Here is a 16,034-nt window from a genome sequence, read left to right as displayed (position 1 = left end):
CTTCCCTCCCCAGATTGGGACCCAAAGTCAAAACTTTTAGAAAACTCAATTAAAAACATACAAAACTAAATATTGAATACAATTAGAATCATAGAATAGTAGAGTTGGAAGAGACCTCATGGGCCATCCAGTCCAACCCCCTGCCAAGAAGCAGGAAAGTTACAATTAGACAAATTACAATATTAAAATACAATATTTTAAAAAGCTATTAGAAACAATTCAGCAAAAATAGTACAGTACCCTCTTACCTGTTCTTTAAACACTTTCTCTTTTAAAAGCTTTTCTGAATAAAAAGGTTTTAGCCTGCCAGAGCCCAGGAGCAGCCACCAAGAAGGACCTCTTTGGCTTCCACACCACCAGTGCGTACAGTAAAGATGGAGCTGAGAGAAGGGCTTCCTCTGATCATCTCAGAATCTGGGCCGGCTCATACAGGGAAATAGGGTCCACCAGATAGCCTGGACCTGAGCTTTATAGAACTATATAGACCAGCGCTTTGAACTGTGTCCAGAAACAGACTGATAGCCAGTGATCCCTGTAGCCAGCCCCAGTTAACTAGTTGCCTGCAGCTCTTTGGACCATACGCAGCTTCCAAACTCTCTTCAAAGGAAGCCCAAGTAGAGTGCATTTCTTTAACCCAACATTTGGCTTCAACATTTACACCTGCATTAGCCCTTAGTAGGGGCAGTTGCCCACAGAAGAAATGACAGTAATACAGTCATCAGTATCAGTCTGACTGAGGATCTAAGAGCAAACTCATGATTATACCACCTGTTTTTATTCTTTCCCCCTTGTCCTGGGCTCGCAGGTCTATCACCTATAGTTCCTCCATTGTGGTCTGGATCAATTCACATTCTCACAGATTCACATATGCACACATCTTGTTTTCTCTCACTATCTCCCTGTTTTAGCTTGGAGACCCAAGTGAATGTGTACCAGATAATTGCAGTGAATAATTTTCACAGCATTTGGGAGCATACAGCTTGTTTGTCTGTTTCTGTAGATACTCAGTCAATTGCTAGCAGTGCGTCTAATTTGCCTTTCGAACATTGTGAAAGCCATCCACTGCATGACTATCAGCCCCCTTCCAGTAGACTCAAATCAAGGAAAAGCTTCATGAGAACCACCAGTCCTCTTGATGTTCCCGCAGCAACAGCAAGAGTATCCCTCTGGGCAACTAAACCAGGCAATCCCAACTAGATGCCCCCCCCCCCCCATGAGGGTCTGCCTTCAGGGGCAAACCAAGAATGGGCAACTTGGAAATCCCTAAACAGACTCAGAAGTGAGTGGGAAGATCAAAAGACAACCTGGCAAGATGGCACTACCTGAGGAATCCTCCACCTTGTGTGACTGTGGAGCTGAACAAACAACTCATATGTATGCTTGCCCACAATGCCCTGCCTCATGCACGGAGGAGGAGTTGTTTAAAGCTACGGACAATGCAATTGCTGTTGCCCGTTTTTGGTCCAAAACTATTTAGCTGTTTGTCATTCCTTTATTTTATCACTTTTAAACTTATTTATTATGCAATGCTTTTGACACAAAATAAATAAAATAAATGGCAAAGGTACATTTTCAGTTGCCTGCAAAAGAAAAGTGGGGTTGGGGCCACACTGGTCTCTCTGAGGAGGAAGTTCCAGAGTAGGAGCAGCCATTAGAAAGGTCCTCGCTTGTTCTCACCAAATGGGCTTGAGAGAGCAGCCCTTTCCAGATGATCATAAGAATTCTAACAACCTCATACAGAGAGATAATACGGTCCTTTAAATAACCTGGACCCAAGCCGTATGGAGCTTCATAGGTCAAAACCTGTACTTTGTTGTTGTGTGCCTCCCAACTGACTCTGATTTATGGCAAAAACTATCCCAGTATTTTCTTAACTACATTTATTCAGAGGAAGGTTGCCATGCCTCCAGTGCGGTGAGAGTGCGACTTCCCCAAGGATGCTTTCACGACTGAGCAGGGATTTGAACTCTGGTCTCCCAAATTCTTAATCCAGCATTCAGACCACTTCACCACTCTGGCTCTTAAATGAAAAAGAAGCTTGGTGGCTGGGATTTCAAGGGCCAGGTCAAGGGTAGCACTCATATGCACCAGCTAAGATAGAGCATGATCTGAATGAAAGCTTATGCAACAGCTCTGGGGAATAGGGACTATCCCTTTCCTGGGAGGGAGGCCATGAGCAGCTGCAGGAAGGGAGGAGCAGCCAGGACTAAGCAAGAAGGCTTGGAATTGAGACAAGATGTTCTTAAGACCTAGTAGGACAAGGGATGTCTGCTGCTAGAAAACTTTTATTGTGTTTGGCTGCAAGGAGAAAGTGTCATACTTCTTCAGCTTTGGCAGGATTGTGGACCGCTCAGTCCAGAGTAGTCCAGAAAATGCACGTATAGAATATGGAAATGTATCCTAGCTCTTCCCTTTCTTGTTTTAGATGGGACACACACAGGAGTTGGTGGGTGAAGGACAATGCCCCTTAGAGGCTGAGAAAGGAGTCCTCAGTGTCAGTTGCACCCCATTTGCTACCCATACGTATATTTTATATTGTTTCTGTTGGTTGAAAAGGTTGTTGAAATATTCATGGCAGTGGTCTCTCAGATTTCCTGTGACAAAGCTGTGACAAAGTCTTGTTCTACTTTGTTTGCCTGTTATGTAGAACATGTGTTTTTATCTTTTTCAGTAGAGTGGACCATTTGTCCACAACAGCAAACCAATAGAGATAGAAGACAAGATGGAAAGTGGATTGCATAGAGATGAACTCAAGCTTGTCCCTGTTCCGTTCTGCATGTTCCCCTATCCTGCATTTGCATTACCGTTTTCCTCCTAAGCAAACTTCACAACACAGCACTTTCCAATTTCTGCCAATGCTGCCCTTTTCTTGCCCTATCTTATTGGAATATTATAAATTTACAGATATTGTAAGTTCTATTATCACAGTGACTCCTTCATATAATTGGCATGATTGATAGGACTTGCAGTCCGCCATCAGCTGGAGTGATGAAAGTTGCCCACTCTTGCTCTAGTACACATAAACCAAAGCCACTGTGAGCCTTACTCTCTGGAACCTGTCATAGTCTTGAAGATCAAAAAGTCATTACAAATAAAAGAAACAAATCAATAATTCAGATTAAAAGCCATCTCTCCCATCACAGCAACTTTCCAAGTCATCATTAGGAGTGTGTCTGGTGAGCAAATTATTCAAGCAAAACAGCCTGCCATTCCCAAAGTACCAGGAAAGAGTTCCCCCTTCCAATTTCCCCCTTATTTACTACATTAAATAATAATAATAAAACATCCAAGCAGAATGTTCTGAAGAATCGTGCAAGTATTGGTTTCTCATGCTGTGTTATGAAGGACTTTTGCCTTCAGGCAGAGACTAATAAACAGACAATAACACATGGGGCAAAATCCCATGCCACAGCTTATTTTCATAACTTTCATTTACTTTTCCTATAAATGTTTCATTTCTAAACCCTAGGAAGAGATGAGTACGGGCTGGCGGGCAGACTCACTGGGGTCTTACGAAAGTATTGCTGGTTTATTTCTAATCAAAAATAGCAAAGTATGTCCTTGCTTGTAAATTTGAGAGGGGCTGCATAGAGAAAGGAAAATGTGGGCAAATCACAACTGTAATTTCTTGGAAACCATGTCCCTCCCCACCAGAAAAAAGCGTTGGAGTCAGTGGGTCGGTATGCCATATTTCACCAATTCCCTCCCTTCCCACACTTTATAATTCTCTTTGAAACTTGAATGGGGATAGCTCGTGCAATTTCATGTCTTTCTTTTAAAATCTTCAGAAAGCTTAGGGAAGAAAACTTAGATTGGATACCTCAAAGATGCCTCAAAGAGTTCTAAGTGGAGATAGAGAAGGAAAGACTTGGGATGAAACTACAGCTTTCTGTTACTCTCATTTCTAAAATGAGATTCTGTCAACTGGCTTTTATTTTCAAGATGCTCTGAAACATCCCATTAGCCATGATGGCTTCCCCAAAGGAGCAGCTCCTTATCTCCCATACACTTGTGCTCACTCCAGATGAGAAAACAACCAGGAGATCGTAAGTCTATGCAAACTGCTGTTAACTAAAACAAAGAAAAGCTGGAGCTTCTATGACAGAGATATCAATGGATAAAGTACATACTTTGGCCTCTTCAGGTAAGTTTGGGAAAGACTTTCCTCTCTCTTGTGCCCCAGAGAACAACTGCTACACAAGGTACATAACACTGAGCTATGGAGACCAAGTACCAGGTGGAATAGAGACACTTAGAATCATAGAATAGTAGAGTTGGAAGAGACCTCATGGGTCATCCAGTCCAACCCCCTGCCAAGAAGCAGGAAATCGCATTCAAAGCACCCCCGACAGATGGCCATCCAGCCTCTGTTTAAAAGCCTCCAAAGAAGGAGCCTCCACCACAGTCCGGGGAGAGAGTTCCACTGCCAAACAGCTCTCACAGTGAGGAAGTTCTTCCTGATGTTCAGGTGGAATCTCCTTTCCTGTAGTTTGAGACCATTGTTCCACGTCCTAGTCTCCAGGGCAGCAGAAAACAAGCTTGCTCCCTCCTCCCTATGACTTCCCCTCACATATTTGTACATGGCTATCATGTCTCCTCTCAGCCTTCTCTTCTGCAGGCTAAACATGCCCAGTTCTTTAAGCCGCTCCTCATAGGGCTTGTTCTCCAGACCCTTGATCGTTTTAGTTGCTCTCCTCTGGATGCATTCCAGCTTGTCAATATCTCCCTTCAATTGCAGTGCCCAGAATTGGACGCAGTATTCCAGGTGTGGTCTGACCAAGGCAGAATAGCGGGGGAGCATGACTTCCCTGGATCTAGACGCTATTCCCCTATTGATGCAGGCCAGAATCCCGTTGGCTTTCTTAGCAGCCGCATCACATTGCTGGCTCATGTTTAACTTGTTGTCCACAAGGACTCCAAGATCTTTCTCAGATGTACTGCTGTCTAGCTAGGCGTCCCCCATTCTGTATCTTTGCATTCCATTTTTTCTGCCGAAGTGAAGTATCTTGCATTTGTCCCTGTTGAACTTCATTTTGTTAGTTTCGGCCCATCTCTCTAGTCTGTCAAGATCGATTTGAATTCTGCTCCTTTCTTCTGGAGTGTTGGCTATCCCTCCCAGTTTGGTGTCATCTGCAAACTTCCTCTATTCCTTTTCACAGTAAAGTCCAGCTAGTAAACCTTCCAAAAGCCTAGTCAACACAATACCAGACTATAGGAACCTGAACTGATCCAGAAGTTGGGGACATCTATCTAAGCTTTCATAATGGCAGCAAGGAGGCAACCATAATGATGGAGTGTCCGCCCTCGTTGACCCCAAAGAAGCCAAACCCTATGATAGGATGTGGTTAAACTCTTCCTATGATCTTGAAATTCCCCTTGTAAGTGAGTGTGGCAAGCATGCTTGTGTGCACATGTCAGACCCCCCTTAATATCAATGCTGAATGCATTACATATCCATTGATAAGCTAGCACATGTTTACACTTTTAAAGATTTTCTATACCTGTTTCTCTGTTTTCTATAACTTTCATGAATTCCTTTCACTTTCTCACTGTGATTTGTGCCAGTGAAGCATTAAGAAAATCCTGGTGTTGCATTTCTGAATATTCAATAACATTCAAGAAACAATTTCAAGAATTTTAGTATCCCTTGATTTGTATTTCCTTAAGACAAGCTACTTTAATGTGGCCAGTGTCTAGGGCTCAGATCTAGGGCTGAGAGTAAAAGACTACTGAGGGAAGGGGTGGAAAACTAGCAGGAAAAATAAACTCATTTGAAATGCAGTGGTAGAAGAAAGTTATACAGATACCACAGCCCACCAAGAATATAAATGGGTCAGAGCAAATCAAACCTGAGCGTTCACTGGAAACCAAATGACTAAAATTTGATCATATTTTGAAATGACACAACTCATTAGAAAACAAAAATACAGTAGAGTCTCACTTATCCAACATTCTGGATTATCCAATGCATTTTTGTAGTCAATGTTTTCAATACATAGTGATATTTTGGTGCTAAATTCATAAATACAGTAATTACTACATAGCATTACTGCGTATTGAACTACTTTTTCTGTCAAATTTGTTGTATAACATGATGTTTTGGTGCTTAATTTGTAAAATCATAACCTAATTTGATGTTTAATAGGCTTTTCTTAATCCCTCCTTATTATCCAACATATTTACTTATCCAACATTCTGCCGGCCCGTTTATGTTGGATAAGTGAGACTCTACTGTAATGTCAAAGACAATAGGAACAGTGTATAGTGGCTTAACTGAATCAAGGGCTCAGAGCAGTGGGTGTGATGCAGATGTGAGTGGCAATTCCGTGATGATACATTTCAGAAAGTTGGGTCATGGGAGGAAGCAGCGTGGAGAAAATCTACTATAAGGAAAGATTTGCCCTTAGCCTCTAGTAAGGCGTTAAATCCCCAGACTTAAAATTTGCAACACAGAAAATGTTTGGTAGCCAGGACAGAATTCAAAAACTTCAGACCCACAAAAATGGATTTTACACAGCAAGATTTAGGTGAATGGACCTTCTTTTCTTCATAGCCTTACTGCCACTCACCATCTGTGTAGTTTACTAGTTTTTAATTTTTGTGTGTGTCAGGAGCGACTTAAAGCATTGCAAAGAACATGATCTGGAAGGTGTTGCCTCTTAGTGCACTCAGTCCAGGTTAATTCCTGCAGAGAATTTGGAGATAACTGAATTACTTGGAGATCTATGAGTTACTTGGAGGGTCAGCTAATGAAGGCACAATGGATTTATTTGTATGCAATGCAACAGTGGAAACCAAGTTACTCTATTAGTGTGATGAGTATCTTGTATTTATTTCTAATTAGTACAAGAATATTTTAAGTTCTATGCCATTTATTCACTCAAGCAATCTTTCACTCCCATACTGTATATAGAAACCTTAAATATATAATTACAGATACACACATATATAGTTGGCCATTCATATTTACAGATTTTGTTATTTGCAAATTTGATTTAAATGTTCTTTCTGGGACTCTCTAGGTCCTAGAGAGTCCACTACAAATCTATGATCAACAGCCTGAGTAGGACCATAAGAGGATTTAATCCTCTGTCAATAAATGCATGTGTCCGTTTGGATGGTCTTGTTGATATTATGCACCTCAATGGCTGTGTAATGTATAGCCCTCCTGCTATTTCCGCACTACTGCTCACATAATCCCTCATTGCTGGCCATGCTGAGCCCATGCCAGGGCTGATGGGAGTCATAGTTCAACAGCAGTTGAAAGATCACATATTCCCCATCCATGATCAAGGCATTTATCCACCTTGTTATGCACCTTGGAAGCATGGAGGGTATCTTTTTTTAAAGGGAATGTTATTTGCATGGCTCCTTCAATGTTCTATTTTTTTCTCGTCCTGACTTTCAGACACTTTATTTTCCATGGCATTCTGGACACTCTGTTCCCCTTCCTGGCTGTAGCTTTTCCTTGAAGCATTAGCCAAATGCCCAGGAGTGAAGCAGCCACATGCCATGGACATTAACTCTGAGCTGTGATGGGAGCTTTGCTGATCACATGTGGCAGCTTTCGGGAGCCTTTTCAAGCTTCTGTCACTCTTGGTTTCCAAAAGGCAGGGCTGGGTGCAGCAGCCACTCTCTGGCCCTGGGAACACAGAGGCATAATTACCAGTTGGGTAATGAGGACGGATGGAAGAGACCTCAGTTGGAGGCCTCTTTCCGTCACCCTCTCAATAACTGTGCTGTTAGGAGACCAAATGATAAAATAGCAATATTCCATTCTGAAGACATCTGTACTAAGAGAAAGACCCTGCCCATATTAAGAGACACTCTGATCTATCTTATCATGTACACTCCAGAGTCCCAAGGCTTCTAGTGGTCAAGGAAAACCATAGTACCTTGTGAAATCAGCTTTATATAATACCATATACACTGAGTACATATGCTACAGGCATTAAGTTTAAAATGTTTTCAAAATTACATTTCCCAGACTCTCAGCATGGCCAGGAAATTTAGTCCAACAAGGTTCTGGGAGTTATTATTGCAAAAATACCTTCCCAAGCCCTGGTCAGCTGCTTGTGATGCTCATTTCATTTAAATCATGTTCACACTGCAAAATTATAGCACTTTGATACCACTTTAACCTCTGTGGCAAGCTATTTAGCATTCTCAGCTAGAGACTTTACATCATACAATAGATCTAACTATGTTACTATGGTAATCTCAAAGTGACAAGTTTGTGTAGGACGTGGCCATAATACATAAGGCTTTCTATAAAGCTTTATACTGTTTGGGTCCAGATTATTTGAAGGAATGTCTATCCCTGTATGAGCCCATTAGAGCTCTAAGATCATCTGGAGAGGCCCTTCTCCCCATCTTCCAGCTTCTCGGGCTCACTGGGTGGGAGCAAGGAAGAGGGCCTTCTTGGTGGCTGCTCCCAGACCCTGAAACCCCCAGGATGGTCCCGTCCTGGGTTTCCCTTTGGTGGCATGTCAAAATATTTTTGTGCCACCAGGAGTTTACAAACGGACATGATTGGGATGCTAATGCTGTTATTGTTGTTGTTTATTTGTTATCTGCCTGTCCTTTCAGCTCGAGGTGGGGCACAACACAGTTAAAACACATCACCATAAATGCATACAATAAAATGCATATATTAAAACGCTACTATAAAATACAGATATTAAATACATGGGTGCTGTTTTAAATATTTGTCTGTATAGAGTTTTTAATATATTCTACATTGTTTAATTATTTTAAAAATATTATGGTGATATTTTTATTGTGACTTTTGCACTGTTTTAAAGTTGTTTTAAGTATACGTTAGCTGTCTTTGGTCCCACTATGGAGAGAAAGGCAGGATATAAATGAATAAACAACAACATCCCAGCCTGCCCATTATAATGTGTAGTCCCATAGTGACACCATGAACCTCATATTTATTTTAAGGCAAAGTCTCCTCACAGGGATTTTGCCAGTTCCTTCCTCTGAAATACAGCCTACAGCACCTCATATTCATTGGTAGTATCCCATCCAAATGCTGACCTGACTGACTCTGCTTAGCCTCCAGGATCACTCTGGATCTGATGCCTTTAGAGTACAGAGCTGGTGTAATATATGGGAAAAGGAAAGGATGAGAGCTGAATCCGTACATAGGAAGCAAGCTGTCAGACCATATAGCTTGCCTGCCTCGAGAGAAAACTGTTGTGGATTGTAGATGACAGATAGAAGCTCTTACGTGTGGCTGTGAGCCCAGAGTCACCCTGCAGAATGATGCACCACTCAGCTTTGCAGAACAAATAACACAGGAACTTTTACTAAATCCAAGAGATCAACAGAACAATGGTATTTACAATAGTCCCTCTGTTTGCTTACAGAAATCAGCAGTTATAGGCAATCCTTTCTTAGTCCATAAATCTACTTCAGTGAAGATCAGCAGCAAGCAAGGCCTCAGAAATAATTAGGCCTCTCTGACTACAGAGCCATCTTCTTTCCAGCCAGTACTCAGTGGACTCTCTCTCACACACAGAGAAAAACCTGTTCAAAGTGATTATCCAGCAGCAGGACAGCAACAGTTACAAAGCAATTCCCCAGGTCCTTGCAAACTCAGCCATTCGGCTTCATGCATTTGATTTTCCAGTTAACACACATATAGTATCTTTGCAAACCATGACAAGAGCCACCTTTTTGGTCCTATGTGGTATTGCTTTGGTATCAAGCGCTGCATTTTGTGGTGCCCTAAAGAACAGTCAGAACAAAACAAAGGCCTGTCTTAGAAAAGCTTTCCATTAACATAGTCCTAATGACAAAGTTCCTCCTCTCATATGTTAAGATACTAATGCAGGCATGGGCAAACTTCACCCCTCTGGGCATTCTGGACTTCATCTCCCACAATTGTGGAAGTTGGAGTCCAAAATACCTGGAGGGCTGAAGTTTGCCCATTCCTGTATTAATGCAACCTTTGGAATTCTGAGATTGTTGCTGACTACAATCAAGAGTCACAACTGGATCCTATTTGAAACCTGGTCACTCCTTAGTAGATCCAAGGGCATAAGTGCTGCTCAAAACACTGTTTTTAGGGGAGAGCACTGCATCTTATTAAATAAAAACTACTGCAGACTCATCTACTTATCATCATCATCATCATCATCATCATTTAATTACTTATTAATCGCCCTCCATCCAAGATGCTCTAGGCTATTTACAAGCTAAATTGTAAAGGATAAAAATACATACATACAAATATTGATAAAATTAACATAGATCAAAAGCTCTAGTAAAAAGCCAGGTCTTAAGTGCTAGGGTAAAAGGCCCTAACTCACTTATGACCTCCATACATGTCTGAGCTATGCTTTTTCTTAAACCATAACAACATTATGATGGGGGGAAAAGTGCTAAAATTCTCCACAGAATGGGGGCGGGGGAGTCTTAGAAATGAGGCATTATCTCATCATTTTGAGGTACAGAAGTGAAGTCATTTGGAAAGCCTGAGACACTAGGTGGCATACTATTCCATGTCATCTGCAAAACTCAAATAGACGGACAACATTCCAAGTGCAAAGTGTAATAAAAAAAACGACAGCCATCCCATATAACAAGCAACAGTGAAACGTGCAGAAGTGATCACTGTTTATATGTAAAATATTTTGTGTTTATTTTAATTAACTGATTTTGTTTTACTTTTAAAACAGTAAGGTTTTACTTTGAATCAAGATGTGCATCTTGAAACAGGTACCTATGAATCAGAGCTGAATAGAAAATAAAGTGAAAACTACTGGTAAATACATCTAATAATTTGCAGTTCATCAACAAGTGTTTCTAACTCCCAGTGGCTTAACGACAACAACACAAAGAAATAACAACACTTCTTTGTGCCTAAAGAAGTCTGGAATTGAGAAGATTGGAGAAAAGTTGAATTGATTTGCTTGTGGAAGTACTTGTGTGCAAATCTCAGAAAGAAACCACAAACAGTTGACATGCTGAAATGTTGGAGAAAAACTGAATTAATTTGTATGTGAAAGTCATTGTGCTTTGTACTGTAAACACCTTCTTAACCTGAGCATTTGCTCAGCTGCACCTTCTTCAACAATTATATGTCAGCCAGCCTGTATTGCTGTTTTGCAAATGATATCTCTTGCAGGGCCGTAGCCAGAAAAAATTTGGAAGGGGTTTTGAAAATTTAGGGGGGGGGGTTGAACCCCTGACCCACCCGCCCCCCAGGTTCAGACCTGTCAATATCTGCTTGAGATAGTGCCTGGAGGGACTCTTAATGTTTTACGTCTCATAGACTTAGCATGGGGATTTGGTTAACTAGTTAAAATTCATGAGTAAACCAGGTTTTTTTTTAAGCTGAATTTTTTTTGGGGGGGGGGGTTGAACCCCTAAATCCCCCCCCCCCCCCGGCTACAGGCCTGATCTCTTGGGTTGCAGGGTTCTAGTGAAACAAAAAGTAGATTCCAACAGGACGAAAGGCTACCTGCTCCTGCTACAAAAGCTCTATTGACATCTGCTTCACTCTTTCTAGTAAAGTTCTGGTACCCTCTTCTGTCTATCTTACATAGTGGCTCCTATTCAAAAATAATGGTTGAAATCCTGCAACAACTATACATGAAATGATGTGCATGTAGAAGGACAAATCACATTTCTTACACAGGAAATAATGTTCCTGATAATAGGCTAATCTGAACATTGTCACCAAAGAAGTCCATTAGGTAAGTCTACAGGTATAAACAGATCTCTCACATCATGACACTTCTTTTCTGTGGTGGTGGTATTTCATGGTTCTGTGAGACAAGAGGCTATGCTCCTAGTAGCAGTGTTGCTGGTAGGGTCCCCCACATTAGACAGGTTTTTGCTGAGACTAAAAGTGTCAAACAGCTACTGTGCATCTGCAGTAGTGGAGGGTGACACTGGCAGAAGGTCTCACTAGTGACGTCAGTGGCACCATAGCTATCACTTGGAAGTATTGTGCAGAGGAAGACACGATAAACTCCTTTTAAATGCCTTTTACCATGAAAGCCCTATGACGAGACAATCCAAAATTAAATAAGATGGGGCCAGAAAAAGAAGCTCCCAGGTCGGAAAGGACTCAATGAGCTACTGGAGTACAGCACAAGACACCTATGAGTTGCACTGTGTTGATGGGACTGAGTTTAAGCCAAAAGGATGGTCAGCTGTTGACTTGCTTTAGAGGTCAGGGGGAAATCCAAAATTGTACAACATCCATCATAGGGATGTGGAATGTGAGAAGCATGAATCAAGGAAGATGAACATAGTAAAATAAGAAATAGAAAATATAAACATTGCAGTATTTGGGGTGAGCAAGCTAAAGGGGACAGAAAAGGGGACATTTTGAGTTGGGGTAATTTCAGTGTTTTACTTATGAAATAAAAATAGGGTGACATTAATAGTGAGGTGAGATGTAGCAAAGGCAGGCAAAGGATTCAATGCAAAGTCTGACTGAACTATCAAAATATTGTTATATTGATTGGTTTCAGGGGAAACCAATCAATATAACCATAATCCAAGTTTATGCTCCAATTGCAGAGGCCGGAGAAGAATAAATGGCAAGATGCCATACTGGAGTTCAAGAGGAAATTGTTTACACATCAAAACAGAACTTGTTAATCATAGGAGATTGAGGTGCAAAAGTAGGAAACAGCAGAATAAAAGATTTTAGGAAAATTTGGCCTGGGGTCAAGAGATGAAGCAGCAGAATGACTGACTGAATTTTGCAAGGCCAACAGTTTATTCACCCTTGTTGGGATTGCCTTCCATCTGGAAATCAATGTCCTCATTGCCAAAGAACATACAGAACAAGAATAGGTCTCTACAGTTGTCTATGGACCCACCGCCAAGACCTTACACTTGGAAGGCAATCATACTCGGCTACAAGGAATCGCCTATGGTGATAACCTTGATACTGAGACAGACCATTTGCTCTAGCCTATTATTGCCTACTTGCTTCATTATTTAAAACAGCTTTACCATTTCAGCCCAAAACCCTGGCAGTACTTTTCACATAACTTAAGACCAACAGTCCCCCAAATATTTATGTCAGTCTCCTGATTTATCTGCAGCGAGAATGGCATTCATGTCAAGGAGGCATGTATCAGCAGGCTAAGGGCAACCTCTTAATGAAAGGAATGCCCACACAATCCAATAAAGACAGAGTATACTCACTGGCCACAAAACAGTGACTGATTATTTGCTTCACTTATTCCTGGAGAATTCAGGTGTGTGGAAGAATGAAATGGAGTATCTTGAAAGAAGCCACAAACAGACTGTTGATATGCTGAAAAGAAGCTCTCTATGTTTGATCATTTAATTACAGGTCCCACTTGTGCTAAGTCTTAGCATACTCTAAAATTTCACAGATGAATTTCTGGGACATCTGGGGTCAAACAACATTAGAATGTGATGAAGATGGCTGAAGTTATTAATGAGAAAAAACAGACAAGCTAAAAGAGTCTGCAGCAGTGTGCTTTTCCTTGAATTTACAGGGAAGGATAAGAGTCTGCCCCCTTCTGTCCTTTTTCTTCTGCTGAGTTAAATAAATTTGAACTACTTTGCACTTTAAAAGGTTTGTAGCAACTAAAATACCAGTAAGCCTAGAATGAAGGGGAAAGGTGGGGCATCTTAAAAGCAGCTGGAAAAGTCAGATGGCAGAGGATTTATCAGGACTATTGAAGGTTATGTACTAGTTGCCTTGGGGATCCTAGCAACCAGTATGTGACTTGGATAAAACTGCTTCTGCTGGTGTTAAACTTAACCTGCTGTCCAGCAGGTTTCCTTTTGTAAATAAACCCAAGGACATTCTGCAACCAGCATCTCATTCTCTCCATCTGTACTCTCTGGCCTGGTAATCTGGAGGATCCAAAGTGCACAGACTCTTGGAGCTGGGAGCCTGACACCAAAGACTGTTTTCTAGCCATGCGTTTGTTTGTTGTGAATCCAAGAGCTCACCAAACATTGCAAGGGTCCAAAATACAGATCTGTGGAATAGCAACAGCAGACAGCCTGGTCCTCTCTTCCAGCATCACTCAAAGATTGGGCTTCTGTTTCTTGCTGCTTAAGCAGTTTATATTAGACCCTGAGGAAGTTGGCGGGGGTGGGTTGTGGAGTGGGGAGAATAACATTTTTCCTTCAAAAGACGATGACTGCATTAAACATCTACGTCCTTGTACTTCTTTCACTGGGATCCAAATGTCGCTTTCATGAATCTGGCAGGTTTTATTTAATTTTTTTTTAAAAAAAGTTTAGACATCCTTCAATAATTTCAGTGCTTTGAAACTCACAAAATCTTGTCAGGAGGCCATTGCCTTTTCTTTTTATTTCCTGGAGTTTCTCCACCTCTCCTCTGGCCTTCTTGCCAAGCCCTCAAGCGCTTGCATTTTTCACAGCAGGGCCAAAACCTGGAGACACTTTCAAGGCAATTCCTCCTCCACTCCTGGCAGAGGGATATTCGTTTGGAAGTTTTCATTAATTAGGCTCTGATGCCCTTTCACCCTCCCCACTCCCCAAAGCCTTTTGTGCCTCTGTAGTGCTGCTGCTGCTGCTGCTGCTGAAAACGGTGCAAAGTCAGCACATTCCTCACAACGCTTGTTTCACAAGGGCTTCAGGCAGAAGGATCCCCCTCCTTTCAAAATCCACAGCATCTGGACATTCCTCAAGGACCTCGAGGGCTGAAACACCTTTCAAAAAGTAACCCACTGTGTGTACATTTAGGAAATACAGTGCTGTTAAAAACAGTCTGCTCTCTCTAGTCTCCCCTCCAGCCTAGTGCTGAGTCGCACGTATCAACTCTCTAAGTTTGCTTTTGACATAGATGTATTTCCTTTTGGAAATAATGGGCTTCAGTTGTGGCTCTTTGACTTTAGAAAAAAAGATTAAAACTTATCAAAACATACAACTTTAAAAACATAACTTTAAAGAAATAAACAACCAAATAGAATTATATTGTCTGCATCAGAGGTTCTCAAACTTTTAAAGCTGTGGAGTCCTTTTTGAAGGAAAAGTTTCATGTGGAGCCTCAAGAAACTTTGGGACACAGGGGCCGCATTGCATTTTAAAATTTGACAGATGGGTCGTGCCAGTGGCAGATGCGTGGACAATGTTTGTGGGAACGAATTGAAAAAAACATGGATTCCTATGCACACTGCACATATCTTGTTTATAGTGCAAAAAGGAAGGAAGGAAGGAATGAAGGAAGGAACAAAGGAACGAAGGAAGGAAAATAAAATATTTTAAATGAAGAGCAATTTTAGTCATCATAAACCTAATAGTATTTCAGTGAAAGACTCCAGGGGCCATCCAACCCAACCCCCTTCTGCCATGCAGGAAAAACACAAAGTGCCTAGGCAGATGGCAATCCAGCCTCTGTAGTAATAGTAGTAGTAAACAACAACAACAACAACAAAAACAACAACAACAACAACAACAGCATAAAACCAGGGGGCACCCAGTCCAACCTGCTTTTGCCATGCAGGAAAGTCATAGTCAAACCAACCCAACAGATGGCCATCCAGCCTTTGAAATACTAATACTAATACTAATAATAGAATGAGCAACCCAGGGGCACCCACTCCTTCTGCCTTGCAGGAAAATCACAGTCAAAGCACCTCTAATAGATGGCCATACAGCCTTTGCAAGAACAACAAAAACAACAACAACAACAACAACAACAACAACAACAACAACAACAACAACAGAATGAGGAACCCCGGGGTATGATAGCCATGTTTAAATATCTGAAAGGATATCACAGTGAGGAGGGGGCAAGCTTGTTTTCTGCTGCTCTGGAAACTAGGACATGAAGCAATAGATTCAAAAAGCAATAAAAAAGGTTTCATCCAAACTTTAGGAAGAACTTCCTGACAGTAAGAGCTTTTTGGCAGTGGAATATGATGCCTTGGAGTGTGGTAGAGTCTCCTTCTCTGGTTTTAAAGCAAAGACTGGATGGCCACCTGTTGGAAGTGTTTTGATTGTATGTTCCTTTATGGCTGGAGGTTGGACTGGATGGCCCTTGTGATCTCTTC

The sequence above is a fragment of the Anolis carolinensis genome, chromosome 4 (assembly GCF_035594765.1).
Source record: "Anolis carolinensis isolate JA03-04 chromosome 4, rAnoCar3.1.pri, whole genome shotgun sequence".
Taxonomy (NCBI): Eukaryota; Metazoa; Chordata; class Lepidosauria; order Squamata; family Dactyloidae; genus Anolis; species Anolis carolinensis.
Note: the sequence above shows the minus strand (reverse complement) of the source record.